The sequence below is a fragment of the Ambystoma mexicanum genome, chromosome 1p, assembly GCF_040938575.1.
Source record: "Ambystoma mexicanum isolate Mex_15411 chromosome 1p, UKY_AmexF1_1, whole genome shotgun sequence".
Taxonomy (NCBI): domain Eukaryota; kingdom Metazoa; phylum Chordata; class Amphibia; order Caudata; family Ambystomatidae; genus Ambystoma; species Ambystoma mexicanum.
The window spans coordinates 308,330,451-308,345,777 of NC_090921.1; positions in this window are offsets into that span (position 1 = coordinate 308,330,451).

Genomic DNA, 15,327 nt, shown 5'->3' on the forward strand with positions numbered 1-15,327 from the left:
GACACATAGCCCAGAAGTGCGTCTAGTTCCACATCATTGAAACTCTGCTTCCTTGACGTGCCAGAGGGGCAAGCCGTGTCTGAGGTCCCAGTCTGTTCTGCAAGAGCACGCTTCTTCCTCTTGAGAGGTGGTGCGGACCCTGAGTGGCTTACGCCACTCTGGTCTGTAGGGGCTGAAGTGCAGGTGGACTGGCCACTGGAAACAGGCAATGGCACAATGACCAAAGGTCTCACTGCAGGCATTGGCTGCTGGGTGCTGTTGCCAGGACCAAGCGGCACAACTGCCTTGGTGTGATGCTCTGGGACCAACACTGTCCCGGCTGGGTGATTCAGAGCCGGGGTGGATTGAGCTGCAGCTGCCACTGCAGCCTCCTCACCCTGGCTACTCGGGGCAGCACATGACATTGCTGCCTCAGATCCACGTGGCCTGGTGACAGCAAGTTTCACCGCCACACGTGGCGTTGACTTTTTACACGGAAGTCGGCCTGTGAGTCATCCCGTGCCAGTTCTGTGACCAATCCGGGATGGGTTAACAGGGCCTGAGCTGGGATGGTGTCACCTGCATCTCCCCGACCCACTGGGGGCGGGGCGTAGGTGTCCGTGAATGGTCCTGGACACACTTCCCTCTTAAGCCACCCTGCCCACGTTGCTCACCACTGCCACCTTGGCCACCCTGCTCATCCTGGCCAGGTCCCCTACCGCGGACACCTCTTTGAGGTTGGTCAACTTTGCCTCCCTTAGCACTTGGTTGCCTCCCAACCATGGCACTGATGTTCTTGTGTGAAAGGGAGGTGCAGTAAACAATTTTCCTGGGCAATTGGGGTGAAGCTGGCAGGGTACTAGATGGAATACGTACCCCTATACCCAGCAAGGCTGTCTGTGACCCCTGGGGGAAGATGATGGGTCATGCAATGCTCAGGCACCCCAAAAAAAAACTTAAAGTGCATGCGACTCCTCGGTAGCCCACGTGCATGGAATTAAGCACCTGCAGTACGCTGTGGCACCCAGAAACACAAAAAACATACACATGGTAAACGCAGGCTACAATGACCTCTGAATGGGTACGTGACACACGGGGGCAACCACAGTGGAAAAATACGTGCGGGACTCACCATCTGCCTGGAAAAAGAACATGAAAAAGATGCATGTGGGCACATTGGCAACACCCCGCCAAAAGAAGAATTGAACGCTGTCTCAGTAAACAAGGAGTACGCACTGCAACCGCTGTGAAGTAATCGCGTGTGAACTGACAAGAAGTACAAGAATCACCCACTCGTTCTCCACAAAAAGCACGTACAAGAAAATTGCGTCCTACGTGGACCTTTAACACCAGCCCACAGAACCGCCTATGCGTGCCACGTCACTTACGCGCTTACACGCTAAGGCCCTTTCCTCCAATTACACGCAGTGACACGCGGATGTGCTGTTTTTTCACGTGCTGATTCACTATGCACCCGTGCTGAGGGAAACGCCCGCGCGCATTATGTCACTTACGCGCATACGCACTAAGTGCCTTTCTTCGAATTACAAGCTGACGTGCTGTTTTGTCACGTGCCAAATCACTCTGCATCAAGCTGGCCACGCGACAACACATGGAAGACCATGCTCCTGCCCAGAAGGCCATTTTCCTGCCCCCCAGAACCCTGAGCCGCCTCCCACGAGCAATCTACTACTGCCTGCCTGCTGGCCACGTGCCCTGTGTTTTGGTGCCTGCACGTCAGCCATCTGCAGGGGTCCAGTTGCTGGGACCACCCCTGCTGGAACAGAAGACTCCCGACTGCAGTTCCATCGCTCCACAGCCCAGCACCAGGACCCAGTTGCCCACCCACACCTGCAACGGGGGTTACCATGTTGGGCCAAAATCCATCTGGGACTAGTGGCGATGTAACGCTCACCTGACTCCCACGGGGGGCGCTGGCCTGGTTCGCGCTGCTGTGACCTCGTCTAAGGTGATGCGCAGGGTTCAGAAGACGGACTGGACTGGGCCCCAGATCTGGCTTGTCTGACTCGCAGAAGTATCCTTCTGTAGGTGAGAATGGGGGGTTAACTGTCTGCGGGGTAATGCTATCGGCCTCCCACTTACCCATTGCACCCTCCTCAAAACCCTTCTGTGCTTCCCCGTAGCGTCTCACCTTAGGGTCTGGAAGGACGAGCTCTCCATCCTGCTTCTGATGCAGGGGCGCGTTGGTATCCAGTTACGTCACTGGATTTTCGGATGGGTGAGAACCAAACTTGCTTGGCTTCCAGGTAAGTTTTTCTATAAGTGGTTCCCCTTGTGTCCATGCATTAATGTTCTAATGCTAGTGTCTTTTTCCCCATAGGGGCCGTGGTACGGAATGCCGGGGAACAGGCACCGACCCGAGATGAGCGGTGAAATCCTTGTGGAAATCAGGTAAGTCTTTAATGAGTGTTTTGGTAATGTCTTTTCATTCACTCATTAACGCTGATGTCTTTTTCCCCTTAGGGGCCGGGGTCCGAAAATGCCTGGATGCGGCGCGGACCCGAAATGAAAAGGGAATGACCCAACAGGTAAGTCTTGACATGGAGTTTTAGATTCCCTTTTCCCTTCTTTCTCTCACCTTTGTTCTTGTCTTTTTCTCCCTAGGCGCGGGGGCGCGACTGCGAATCCGGATGGTCGCTGCTGAACATGGAAGCGCCCTGTAAAGGTGAGTAGAATGCGGCGCTGCAGCGATCGATGCAATGTGCTTTTAAAATAAATGTCTTCCTTTTCAGGATTGTCGGCGAAATGTCTCTGGGATGCAGATTTAGCAGGTGAGGCCTTTTCCTTCTTCTGTTCTCTTGTTCCCTTCCTTTGCAGGTGATTCAGGATGCTGGCAGGTGTGGCAGAAGTCAAGATGCAGGAGCAGACACGGTGAGCGTCCAGCTGCTAGATGCAGAACAACGCGAAGCACGTGTGGCTGATCGGGTGTGGTTTAAATAGCCTTGGAAGAAGTTCCTAGAATGTGTCCTTCCTCCAATCAGGTATGTATCCTTCCCCGACCACGCCCGGGTGGTAAATGAGTCACACAGGTAAAGTAGTTCCTTTCAGGCCTCAAGGAGGCCGGGGTTCTGCAGCATGGTCTGCATCAGGTAAGTGCACCCAAACACTTTCTTCATGAGCCTGGCGTCTATGGCGCCAGGACTGACGTTTTCTATGAGCCTGGCGCCTTAGGCGCCAGGACGCTGTCCAAAGGGCCCCTATAAGGGGTTGCTGGGACCTTCCCCGGGGACTTGATGTCCGCTTTCGTGGACGCAGGGCCTGAGCTGGCTCCCCGGGAGCGGGCATCGTGACAGCACTCCCCCCCAAGGCCCCTCCCAAGGTTGTTCCCTCCGGGGGTTTTGGTTTGTTTGGGAAGAGTCGGTGGAATTTTCTGACTAATCGAGGTGCATGCACATGGTCATTGGGTTCCCACGACCTCTCCGGAGGTCCGTACCCCCTCTAATCAATTAGGTAGAAAAGCTTTGACCTAAACATTTTTGAATCTAAAATGTTCTTCAATTCGAATTCGGGTTCCCCATCTATTTGAATAGGTTCTGGAGGTTTGAGTAGTCGGGTTCCGGGGACCACTGGTTTCAGAAGTGACACATGAAAAACAGGGTGAATTTGCATATTAGCTGGTAAATCAAGTTTAACCGCTACTGGGTTAATTATTGCCGTAGTAGAACAAGGTCCCAGATATTTTGGGTTAAAAGTTCGAGGCCCTTTGAGCGGTAAATGTCTGGTAGCTAACCACACTTGATCCCCAATCTGATACGCGGGTGCTTCACTCCGATGTAGGTCAGCATTCTCCTTTTATTTTCTCTTGGCTTGTTGTAAATGCGTGGTTGCCTCTTTGAAGGCTCGGGTAATGGTAGAATGCAGATGTTCTACTGCGGGCACTCCGAGGTTCTGAGGTGAGTCGAGGTTTGAGGTTCGAGGGTGATGTCCAAACAAGGTATAAAAAGGACTATGGCCAGTTCCAGAGTGTACCGAATTATTATATGCGTATTCGGCTATCCAAAGAATGTCTTTCCAGTTGCTTTCAGATTGCTCTAACATACACCGTAAGTACTGCTCAAGGGTCTGATTTGTCCTCTCGGTCTGACCATCGGTCTGAGGGTGGTGACTGGTCGATAATCTTATGTCGATTTGTGCCATTTGACAACATTTGCGCCAGAAGTGGGAAATGAATTGGCTTCCTCGGTCAGAGATTAGTATAGATGTGAATCCATGTAGCCGAACAATATTTTCGAGGAATTCTTTGGCTAGGACAGAAGCTGAAGGTAAACCTTTCAAAGGAATGAAGTGGGCCATTTTGGAAAACAAATCCACAATTACCAGAATGGTATTGTATCCCGAACAAGGAGGCAAGTCTGTAATAAAATCCATTGATAGGGTGTACCAGGGTGCTGGCGGAATGTCTAGAGGTTGAAGGAGACCGGCTGGTCTTTTCTTTTGACCTTTATTTTGGGCGCAAACACCACAGGACATCACAAAAGATTTAACATCTTTTCGCCAAGAGGGCCACCAGAATTGTCGTTTCACCTTTTCCATTGTCTTGGCAATACCGGGGTGTCCCTCTATTAATGTATCATGATTAGCTGAAATAACTAGTTCGTGTAAATCCTTGTGCGGCAGGAATAAGCGTCCTTGGTAATAAGGTAAACCATTATCTATGGTAAAGTCTGATCCCTTTTGTATCCAATCCTGTAGGACTGTAGGGTCCAGGAGTTGTTTCACTCTGACTTGAATGTCTTCAAGAGTCTGAAACAAAGTCTTGCCTAGAATTCTCTGTTCGGGAATTATTGGTACTGGTTCTGAGTTTGTATCAGATTCTCCCATTCTAATTCGGGATAAGGCGTCTGCTTTGCCGTTCTTGCAGCCAGGTCGATAGGTAATCACGAAATCAAATTCAGCGAAAAACAAAGCCCATCAGAGCTGCCGTGATGAGTGAGCCTTGGCGGTTTTCAAATACTGTAAATTCCGGTGATCAGTGATCACCGTGATGGTATGTCGAGCGCCAAGCAGGTAATGCCGCCAGGCTTTAAAAGCGGACTTTATGGCTAACAGTTCTTTGTCAGTGATTGCGTAATTAGTCTCTGGTGCCGAGAATTTTCTGGACCAAAATGCTACGGGATGCAGTTGGTTGGTTTCAGGATCTCTTTGAGACAGAACTGCTCCCATGGCTAGGCTGGATGCGTCAGTTTCGACGACATACGGGAGATCTGGACGTGGGTGTTTCAATATAGGTGCGGAGGTAAACTTAGCTTTTAAATCCTGGAAGGCCTGCTCGGCTTCTTCAGACCATTCAAATGTTTATTTTTCCTCAAGAGTGCAGTAATGGGTTGTACTATGCGTGAAAATTCCGGGATAAACCTGCGATAGAAATTGGCAAAGCCGAGCATGCTTTGAACCCCTTTTACAGAGCTAAGTGATGGCCATTTGAGGATGGCATCCACTTTTCTTGAGTCCATTCGGACTCCTTTGGGTGTCAGGATGAAACCGAGAAACTCAACTTCTGTGGTATGGAAAACACATTTCTCCAGTTTAGCAAATAGTTTGTGTTGGCGCAGTTTTTCCAGAACTGCCCTATTGTGTTTTCTGTGATCAGATTCCGAAGAGGAGTACAATAGAATGTAATCGATATAGACGACAACACAAACATCGATGAGTTCCCGAAGGACATCTTTCATGAAGAATTGGAAGGCAGCAGGCGCATTGCACAACCCGAAAGGCATTACCTGCTATTCGAATAATCCATATTTTGTACGGAAGGCTGTTTTCCATTCGTCGCCTTCTTTTACTCGCACCAGATGATATGCCCCCCGGAGATCTAACTTGGTGTATATGCAAGCGTCCTTCACCTGGTCAAGGAGTTCAGGAATCAGAGGCAGAGGATAACGGTTTTTAACCGTTATCTGGTTCAATGCGCGGTAATCGATACAAGTTCTAAGGTCGCCTTCTTTTTTAGGCACGAAGAACAAAGCCGAGGATGCCGGGGACTTTGACGGGTGAATAAAACCATTGGCGAGGTATTGATCCAAATATTGTCTCAAATGCAGGTTCTCAGGTTCGGTAAGGGCATAAATCCTGCTACAAGGGGGTTGTGCACCGGGCACCAGATCGATTTGGCAACCGTACGATCGGTGAGGAGGTAACGTGTTGGCCTGTTCCTTTTGGAAGACGTCCTGAAAGTCCTGGTATTCCGGAGGTAATTGCATGGAGGCAGAGGTTACAGATGCTAGATTAATCTTCAGGTTTTTTGGGTAGCATGTTTGTGCACAATCCGATAAGGTTATTCTCTTAGCTTGCCAATCAATTAGAGGATTATGTGTCTCTAACCAAGGAATTCCAAGAATAACCTGAAACTGTGGAGCCTTGATTACATTAAACACAACTGCCTCCCGATGGCCGTCAGGACCAATAAGAGTCACCCCAGTAGTGGAATGTGTTACCGGTCGAGAGGCAATTTCAGTTCCATCGACTGTGGTGATGACATCTTTGCTGGTTTTAGGACGGAGGGGGAGGTTAATCCTAGAGGCCAATTCACGATCCACATAGTTTCCAATAGCCCCACTATCGATGTATGCCTTTATTGCATGCAACCGCTTAGGCTTTTCTGGATCTACGAGAACCATTGGCACAATAAAATACGAGGTCTGAGAGTTAGTTTTCAAGCTCGGCAAGCGGACCCCTACGCTTGTCGGGCTGAGTCGTTTCCCGAAACAGAGTCTTCATGGTTTTTATCAGCGGCTCCTACCGCTTTTCGGGGAGGTTTTGCCGGGCAATCTCGTAGAAAGTGTCCAGAGTTCCCACAATAAAGACATAATTTTAACTGCCGCCTCCTTTCACGTTCCTTTTGAGTTAAGGGTTCTTTAACCCCTCCAATTTGCATAGGCTCAGAGACATCAACTCCCTTGGGGTCAGAGTGGGTCTTGACCAACACCCGGGTCTCAAACCTGGACCGATCTGTTTTTCTGTTTTGAAGTCTGTGATCCAATTGGACCACTAAGTCTATATATTCTGTGCATTCTTGGGGCGGATTTACAACTTGGGCCAAGACATCTTTAAGTTCTCTGTGTAGACCTCGATAAAATAACGTGACTCTTTTATCCTCTGGCCATCCCGTTTCCACAATTAGTCTATTAAAGGTTGCAATATAGGATAGGAGGTCCTGATTGCCCTGTCGCAGGGATAGAAGTTCGTCATCCAGAGCCTGCCCCTGAGAGTGTCGAGCAAATAACCTTTCCATGCTTACTTGAAATCCTTGAAAATCACGGAGAATCGGGTCATCTTGAGTAACCAGTGGAACTGACCAATCGGCAGCGCAGCCGCTGAGATATCACAATACAAAGGCTACTTTGGTCTGATCATTAGGGAAGGCCCCAGGTCTGCATAGGAAGTGCAAACGGCACTGATTCATGAATACGGCGAATCGTTTGGGGTCTCCAGCAAAGCGTTCAGGTGGGGCCAGCAGCATGTTTCCAGTTAGATTAATCTGCACAGGGTTACTGGGAACCACAGGAGCGGGGTTCCCTCCGGAACAGGGTAGAGGAGTTTGTCCAGCTTGACCTTGCAAAAGCTGTCTGGCCAGGTCATCAGTTCTTTCCTTTGATATTATTAATTCCCTCTTGAGGGCATTAGTCTCTTGACGAGCGGCATGTACTTTGGCCCGTAATTCCCCCAGTAATTGGGCCAATTGATCAGTCTCAGAAGTTTCCATAGCGCCTGGGTGGGAATTTGTAGGAAGGCTTCGCGTTCTGTAACGCTCACCTGACTCCCACGGGGGCGCTGGCCTGGTTCGCGCTGCTGTGACCTCGTCTAAGGTGATGCACAGGGTTCAGAAGACGGACTGGACCGGGCCCCAGATCTGGCTTGTCTGACTCGCAGAAGTATCCTTCTGTAGGTGAGAATGGGGGGTTAACTGTCTGCGGGGTAATGCTATCGGCCTCCCACTTACCCCTTGCACCCTCCTCAAAACCCTTCTGTGCTTCCCCGTAGCGTCTCACCTTAGGGTCTGGAAGGACGAGCTCTCCATCCTGCTTCTGATGCAGGGGCGCGTTGGTATCCAGTTACGTCACTGGATTTTCGGATGGGTGAGAACCAAACTTGCTTGGCTTCCAGGTAAGTTTTTCTATAAGTGGTTCCCCTTGTGTCCATGCATTAATGTTCTAATGCTAGTGTCTTTTTCCCCATAGGGGCCGGGGTACGGAATGCCGGGGAACAGGCACCGACCCGAGGTGAGCGGTGAAATCCTTGTGGAAATCAGGTAAGTCTTTAATGAGTGTTTTGGTAATGTCTTTTCATTCACTCTTTGTTCTTGTCTTTTTCTCCCTAGGCGCGGGGGCGCGACTGCGAATCCGGATGGTCGCTGCTGAACATGGAGGCGCCCTGTAAAGGTGAGTAGAATGCGGCGCTGCAGCGATCGATGCGATGTGCTTTTAAAATAAATGTCTTCCTTTTCAGGATTGTCGGCGAAATGTCTCTGGGATGCAGATTTAGCAGGTGAGGCCTTTTCCTTCTTCTGTTCTCTTGTTCCCTTCCTTTGCAGGTGATTCAGGATGCTGGCAGGTGTGGCAGAAGTCAAGATGCAGGAGCAGACACGGTGAGCGTCCAGCTGCTAGATGCAGAACAACGCGAAGCACGTGTGGCTGATCGGGTGTGGTTTAAATAGCCTTGGAAGAAGTTCCTAGAATGTGTCCTTCCTCCAATCAGGTATGTATCCTTCCCCGACCACGCCCGGGTGGTAAATGAGTCCCACAGGTAAAGTAGTTCCTTTCAGGCCTCAAGGAGGCCGGGGTTCTGCAGCATGGTCTGCATCAGGTAAGTGCACCCAAATACTTTCATCATGAGCCTGGCGCCTATGGCGCCAGGACTGACGTTTTCTATGAGCCTGGCGCCATAGGCGCCAGGACGCTGTCCAAAGGGCCCCTATAAGGGGTTGCTGGGACCTTCCCTGGGGACTTGATGTCCGCTTTCGGGGACGCAGGGCCTGAGCCGGCTCCCCGGGAGCGGGCATCGTGACAGGCGACCCCCCGGTAGAGAGGCCGAGGGCTGCCAGCTTCACTGCAGGAAAAGTTGGCATCCTGGTGGAGTAAGTCCTGGTGCATTATGATGCCCTCCTCGGACGAACACGCGCCGACAAGAACGGACGGAAGAGGATCTGGATGGACATCGTGGTTGCCATCAACGCGGAGGAGGTGGATAACCCGTGACCTACCACACGTCCATAAGTGCTGGGTGAACTTCAGGTCCAGGACCCACATGAAGGCCCGGCGCCTCTTGGACACAGCAGATGCAGTGGGGTGCGGGGTCTGCCTTACCACCGACCAGATGAGGGTCCTGGAAAGCCTTCGCCCAGCACTTGACCTCCAGGTCCTCGAGAGGCAGACCCATCCGGAGTCGAGCGGTAAGTGTCCATGTGTACTCATTGGACGCAGTGCATGTTGAGGTGTGCCAGGAGTGTGCAGCTTGGACATATGTCTGGAAAGGCCCAGGTATGGATGTGTATGTGCAGGGACATGACCGTGCTGCATGTGAGTCCAGTCATGTGTGATGCACATCAGTGGTGTATGTGTTCCAAAGCATGATGCACAACTGCATGTGGAGACGCACACAATAGCATTTCTGTGTATGCACTATGCCAAGTTTGGTGTGTGACACATGGATGCTGGTTCCACTTTCATGTACATGCATGGTGTACATGTGCGTGTGTGTGTGTTTGACATGTGTGCAACTGTGTTACGCCATGGATGCATGTGACACAGGCATGTAGGAACCCGATTGGCAGATGTGACATAGTTGCCGATTATTGCACTTTGACAGGTGGTGGAGATGTACAGATGCATGACTGTCTGGTGGAATGTGTGCATGTGTTCGGCACTCCCCATGTTGCTTGTGACGTCATGCCAACCTTCGGATGTTCATGCTGTTGTGTGTGTATGGATGCTGCTGCCTGCTGCACGATTCCTGTTAATTTGTGCATGTGTGTGGGTTCAAATTATATGAGTGCTGGGGGGTATGATGCGATCTGAGAAGTTTGACACTGCCACTCATGTGCAATTGTCATGTGTGTATCAGACCATTGTACAGTGCTCTGATGCCTGTGTTCTGTCTCTCCTTGTCTGCAACGTCGACTGATGAAGAGGGCGGAGACGGTGCTGTGGAGCACAGCGGCAGGAATCCCACCGCCAGCCGGGGACGCAAGGCCCAGCTCCCTTCCCAGTTAGTGATATCTTCCGGGAGTGAGGAGTCTGGTGCTACGTCCATGGCCGCAGCTGCCGAGGGAAGGTCCAAGAGGCGAAGTTTGGAGGTGGACTCCTCGGCAGCAGTAGGGGCAGCTGAGCCCCCACAGGGGCCTACGGAGGAAGATGGTGCAGAGTCATCCATGTTGGTGAGGGTTTGCTTGAGGAGGAGGCCGTGGAAGCCCCAAGCACGGGGCCTGGAAGGGGGAATTCCACTGGTGCTAGTGGTGCAGTCCAGGGGCAGGGACAGGAGGCAGCACAGGCTGCTGCGGAGGTGCCTGTGTGTAATCCTGTCCCCGATCCTGTGACCGCATCATCCAGCACTAGTAGGGATGCCTCTTTCCAGACCCGTTTTCAGGGAGAGGATGCGCACACAACAACTGGCCTTCCTCTCCCTGCGGACGTTGCAATCCATGGCCGGATTGAGCCTGTCCTAGCTGGGGTGGCGTTACGCCAACGTGGTATTCGGGATGATGTGCAGGGTTCTCGTCTGGACAAACCACATCATTTCGAATACCTCTTTGGCTGCGTCGACCTACTAGGACATGTTGTCGGCACTGGGTTCACCTGTGTGCTGGATCTTCTTGCGACTCCCTCCTCATCTGAACCCCCTATGAGCCAGTCATCCCCGTGCCATCTTCCCACCCAAGTATCACCTGGGCCCCTGTGGAGCTGCCCCTGAGCCAGTGGCCAGACTGGTAGAGCACACATCCCTGCACAGTCATGAGTCGGGGCCTGCTGGCAGGTTTCCGTCACTGGGGGTGGGGTGGGGGACATGAGTCGGGCCTGCTGGCAGGTGTCCATCACTGGGGCTAGGGGACATGAGTCAGGACCTGCTGGCTGGTGCCAGTCAAAGGGGGTGGGGGGACATGTGTCAGGGTTCCCAAGTGCATGGTGCCATGTGGCCTGCCTGTGGGTCATGGTCTGGGGAGATGGGCTGCCTGAGGGGCATGGTCTGGGTTGATGTGCTGCCTGTGGGGCATGGTCTGGTGTGATGGACTGTCTCCAGGGCATGCCCAGGGGTGTAGGATGCTTCCATGTGGTGTGGGCTGCCGGCGGGGTATGGGGAAGGTGAGAGGGCCACACCCGGGAGGGCCCACACTGCCAAATCGTGTGTGAAACTCCCTGCGCACCCCTGGAATATGCATACTCCACTCACGCCAGGCCAATTGTGTGTAGAATTCCCCACGCACTCCCGGAATACGCGTACCCCGCTTGCACCAAGCCAATTGCATGTAGTACTGCCCGTGCACCCCCGGAATATGCGTACCCTGCTCGCGCCAGCCCAATTGCATGTAGAACTCCCCACGCACCCCCGGAATACGCGTACCCCACTCGCGCCAGGCCAATCGCATGTAGTATTCCCTGCGCACCCACGGAACACACCTACCCCACTTGCGCCAGACCAATCGCATCTAGAACTCCCTGCACACCCCCGGAATACATGTACCCGTTCGCGCCAGGCCAATCACGTGTAGAGCTCCCTGCGCACCCCCGGAATACGCGTACCCCGCTTGTGCCAGGCTAATCGTGTGTAGTACTCCATGCGCACCCCCGGAATACGCGTACCCCGCTCGCGCCAGGCCAATCGCTTGTAGTACTCCCCGAGGCACCCCCGAAATACGTGTACCCCGCTCACGCCAGGCCAATCACGTGTAGTACTCCCTGTGCACTCCGGAATATGCGTACACCGCTCGCGCAAGGCCAATCGCGTGTAGTACTCCCCACGCACCCCCAGAATACGCATAACCCGCTCGTGCAAGGCCAATCGTGTGTAGTACTCCCCGCACACCCCTGGAATATGTGCAGGCAGCCCATCCACCCTCCCCATGCCCTGCAGGCAGCCCATCCACCCTGACCATGCCCCGCAGGCAGCCCACACCACAGGTGACCACCCTACACCCCTGGGCATGCCCTGCAGGCAGCCCATCCAGCCTGACCATGCCCCGCAGGCAGCCCATCACCCTTGAACATGCCCAGCAGGCAGCCCATCCACCCCGCCATGCCCTGCAGGCAGCACATCCACCCTGACCATGACCTGCAGGCAGCCCATCATCCCTGGGCATGCCCTGCAGGCAGCCCATCACCTCAGACCAGGACCCGCAGGCAGCCCACACCACAGGGGACCACCCTACACCCCTGGGCAAGCCCTGTAGGCAGACCATCCACCCTGACCATCCACCCTGGCCATCACCCGCAGGCGGCCCATCACCCCTGACCATGCCCCGCAGGCAGCCCATCACCCCAGACCATGACCCGCAGGCTGCCCATCATTCCTGACCATGACCGCAGGCAGCCCATTACCCCAGACCATGTCCCGCAGGCAGCCCATCATCCCTGACCATGACCCGCAGGCAGCCCACACCACAGTGTGGAGTACACGTGTTCAAGGGGGTGTGCAAGTTGATTTCTACACATTTTGGCTGCAACGAGCGGGGTACGCGTATCGAGGGGGGTGCGCAGGGATATTTTCACACGTTCTGGCTGCCGAGAGCGGGTTACCCATATTCAAGGGGGTGCGCAAGTACATTTTCACACGTTTTGGCTGCCGTGAACGGGGTATGTGTACTTTTTCACACGATTACAGTGTAGCGGGCGTGTGAGCTGGTCAAGGGTTAGCGCGGCCCTTTGCGCCGTATTTGGTATTACAATGGCTTTTCATTGCGCAAGTAGTGTTCTTGGGGGTGTAACTGGCGCTGCGGTATGTTTGCTGCGCCACGGTTCAAAATGGCTTGGGAAATCCATGAATACACGGTGCGACAGAATGCTGTTTAGCGCACATGGCTGGCGCACGCTGGCGTACACTCCCTCTCTGCGCTGCCCGCGTTTGCTGCTTCTGCGCTGAATTCTATGGATTACCCCCATTATCGCTTGAAACGGGTGTACTGTTTGTATTACAATGCTCTCATACAAATTAAGCTGTTGGAGTCGTTTTGGAAGTGAGAATATTTCCAAGTTATTAGTGATAGCCGTGAAGGGATTTGGTTATTATCAAGCTGTGCAGTGCACTATGTGCAAAGTATTGAGGGGTTAGTAATTTCATATTTGTTTTCTGCTATAAGGTAGAGAGCTAATTAGAACCATTGGGATTCCTCATTGTCTTCTATTTTGTATGCTACATCTACAGTTTTGGTGCATTTTGGTGCTCTTCGTATAAAAATGTATGCGGCAACATAGACATACTTGGTTTGGTACCTCAGCAGATGTGCTTTTGAACTTTTCTATTTCTTTTTTGTACGTGTGTAATAGAAGGTTGACATCTGAAAGGTTGTCGCTACTCTGTTCTAAAGTTACTGGATTTTGTAAGTGCTCTTCACTTCCAAAATATTTGCTTTGGAAGTGGTCTATTTCTTCTAGGAGTTCTTTGGCTGTGCCATGTAGGAGAATGTGATTTGAATGCTACAGTGCTAAAGCAGGATTTTATGCATAGTACAGACTCTGAACAAGATTTTGTAGAGAAGAATCGTGTGTTGCTAAAATTTTGATGTGGTGGAAGGTGCTTTTACAAGCAGGCCTGGAAATGCACGCTAATGAATGACCTCGCAGTCCTGTGTATTTGCACTCTGGACAAGAGTCCATGGTTTGTAATATTTTCATTTTTCATTTGTCTTTGGCTTTCACATACTGATTGAGGAATTGCTATAAAGATTTGAAGGATTATTTTTGTATGTTCCACGTTGAGGTTCACAGCCATTTGTAGATGGGACGGATTGGTTCGGTGGAATGGAGAGTTGATTGTAAGTTTGTTGGGGATATTCTTTCAATCAGCTTTTCTTCTGCCATGTCTACTTTTTCATACCCTCGGCCACTGCTATGTATGGCAATAGGGTTTGTTTGCTCTTGCTTGTACGCCTCTTCATTGAAATATGGTTCTGTGCTGGTTGTGTGAATCCACTCACCTTCACATTTTGTAGTTTACTAATTAATTTTGTTAGTGGTTTCATTCTGTTTAAAAAAAAAATATTTCCCATTTGTGAAAGGTAAAGTGAGCAAAAAGCATGTGCTGCAAACTCTCATCTCAGAACAGGTTATCATGCCATGTTCTTTATGGAGAGGAGCGCCTGCTACCTTTTTTGAAATATTTGCAAGGAACTTAGGGTTGGTCACCCTAAGTTACCTGGGGGCAACCAGACGTGGACTCCCTGCTCACTGTGCTCAGAGAGGCACAGCTTCACCTCACTGATGAGGCCCAACAAGGCTGAAACACGTGTATGGGTTTGCTGTTGGTACTCTTGTTCAGAGAGGAATTGCCATAGCATTTCGGTGCTGGACTGCCCATGGGGGCGGGACAAAGACTGATATGCTAATGGATATTTCCCATCTGTGAAAGGTACATTGAGCAAAAAGCATGTGCTGCAAACTCTCATCTCAGAACAGGTTATCATGCCATGTTCTTTATGGAGAGGAGCGCCTGCTACCTTTTTTGAAATTTTTGCAAGGAACTTGTGGTTGGTCACCCTAAGTTACCTGGGGGCAACCAGATGTTTACTCCCTGCTTACTGTGCTCAGAGAGGCACAGCTTCACCTCACTGATGAGGACCAACAAGGCTGAAACATGTGTATGGCGTTGCTGTTGGTACTCTTGTTCAGAGAGGAATTGCCATAGCATTCCGGTGCTGGACTGCCCATGTGGGTGGGACAAAGACTGATATGCACCTTTGCATATTCTTAATGCACCTTTATCATTGCAACTTGTGTTAAGTGACACAAGCAGCTCTATCCCCAAACTACAATGTCTCAGCTTATTATAGTGCATTCACAGTTCTGCATAAAATCACAGATTTTATCACGCATATATTCATTCATATCAAGAGGGTTTCTTGTACACCCTATTGTTATTCGTGCTTCCCATGCATATTCATGTCACAAAGATGGTTCACAACCAGGGTCCACTTAGTCTGACAGTGGGTGCCGCTGCCTCACGTCCCACATGGCTGGGGTATCCATGTGGGACATGACTTGTGGCCCAAAAGCGAACCTCCCACTGATCACCTGAGATTTGGGGGGACTTCCACCAGGGAAAATTACAAAAAAAACAGGTAGTTGACCTCTTCATTGATGCCCCCTAGTTTGAGGGAATCAAGACAGTCAATCCAGTCCGATT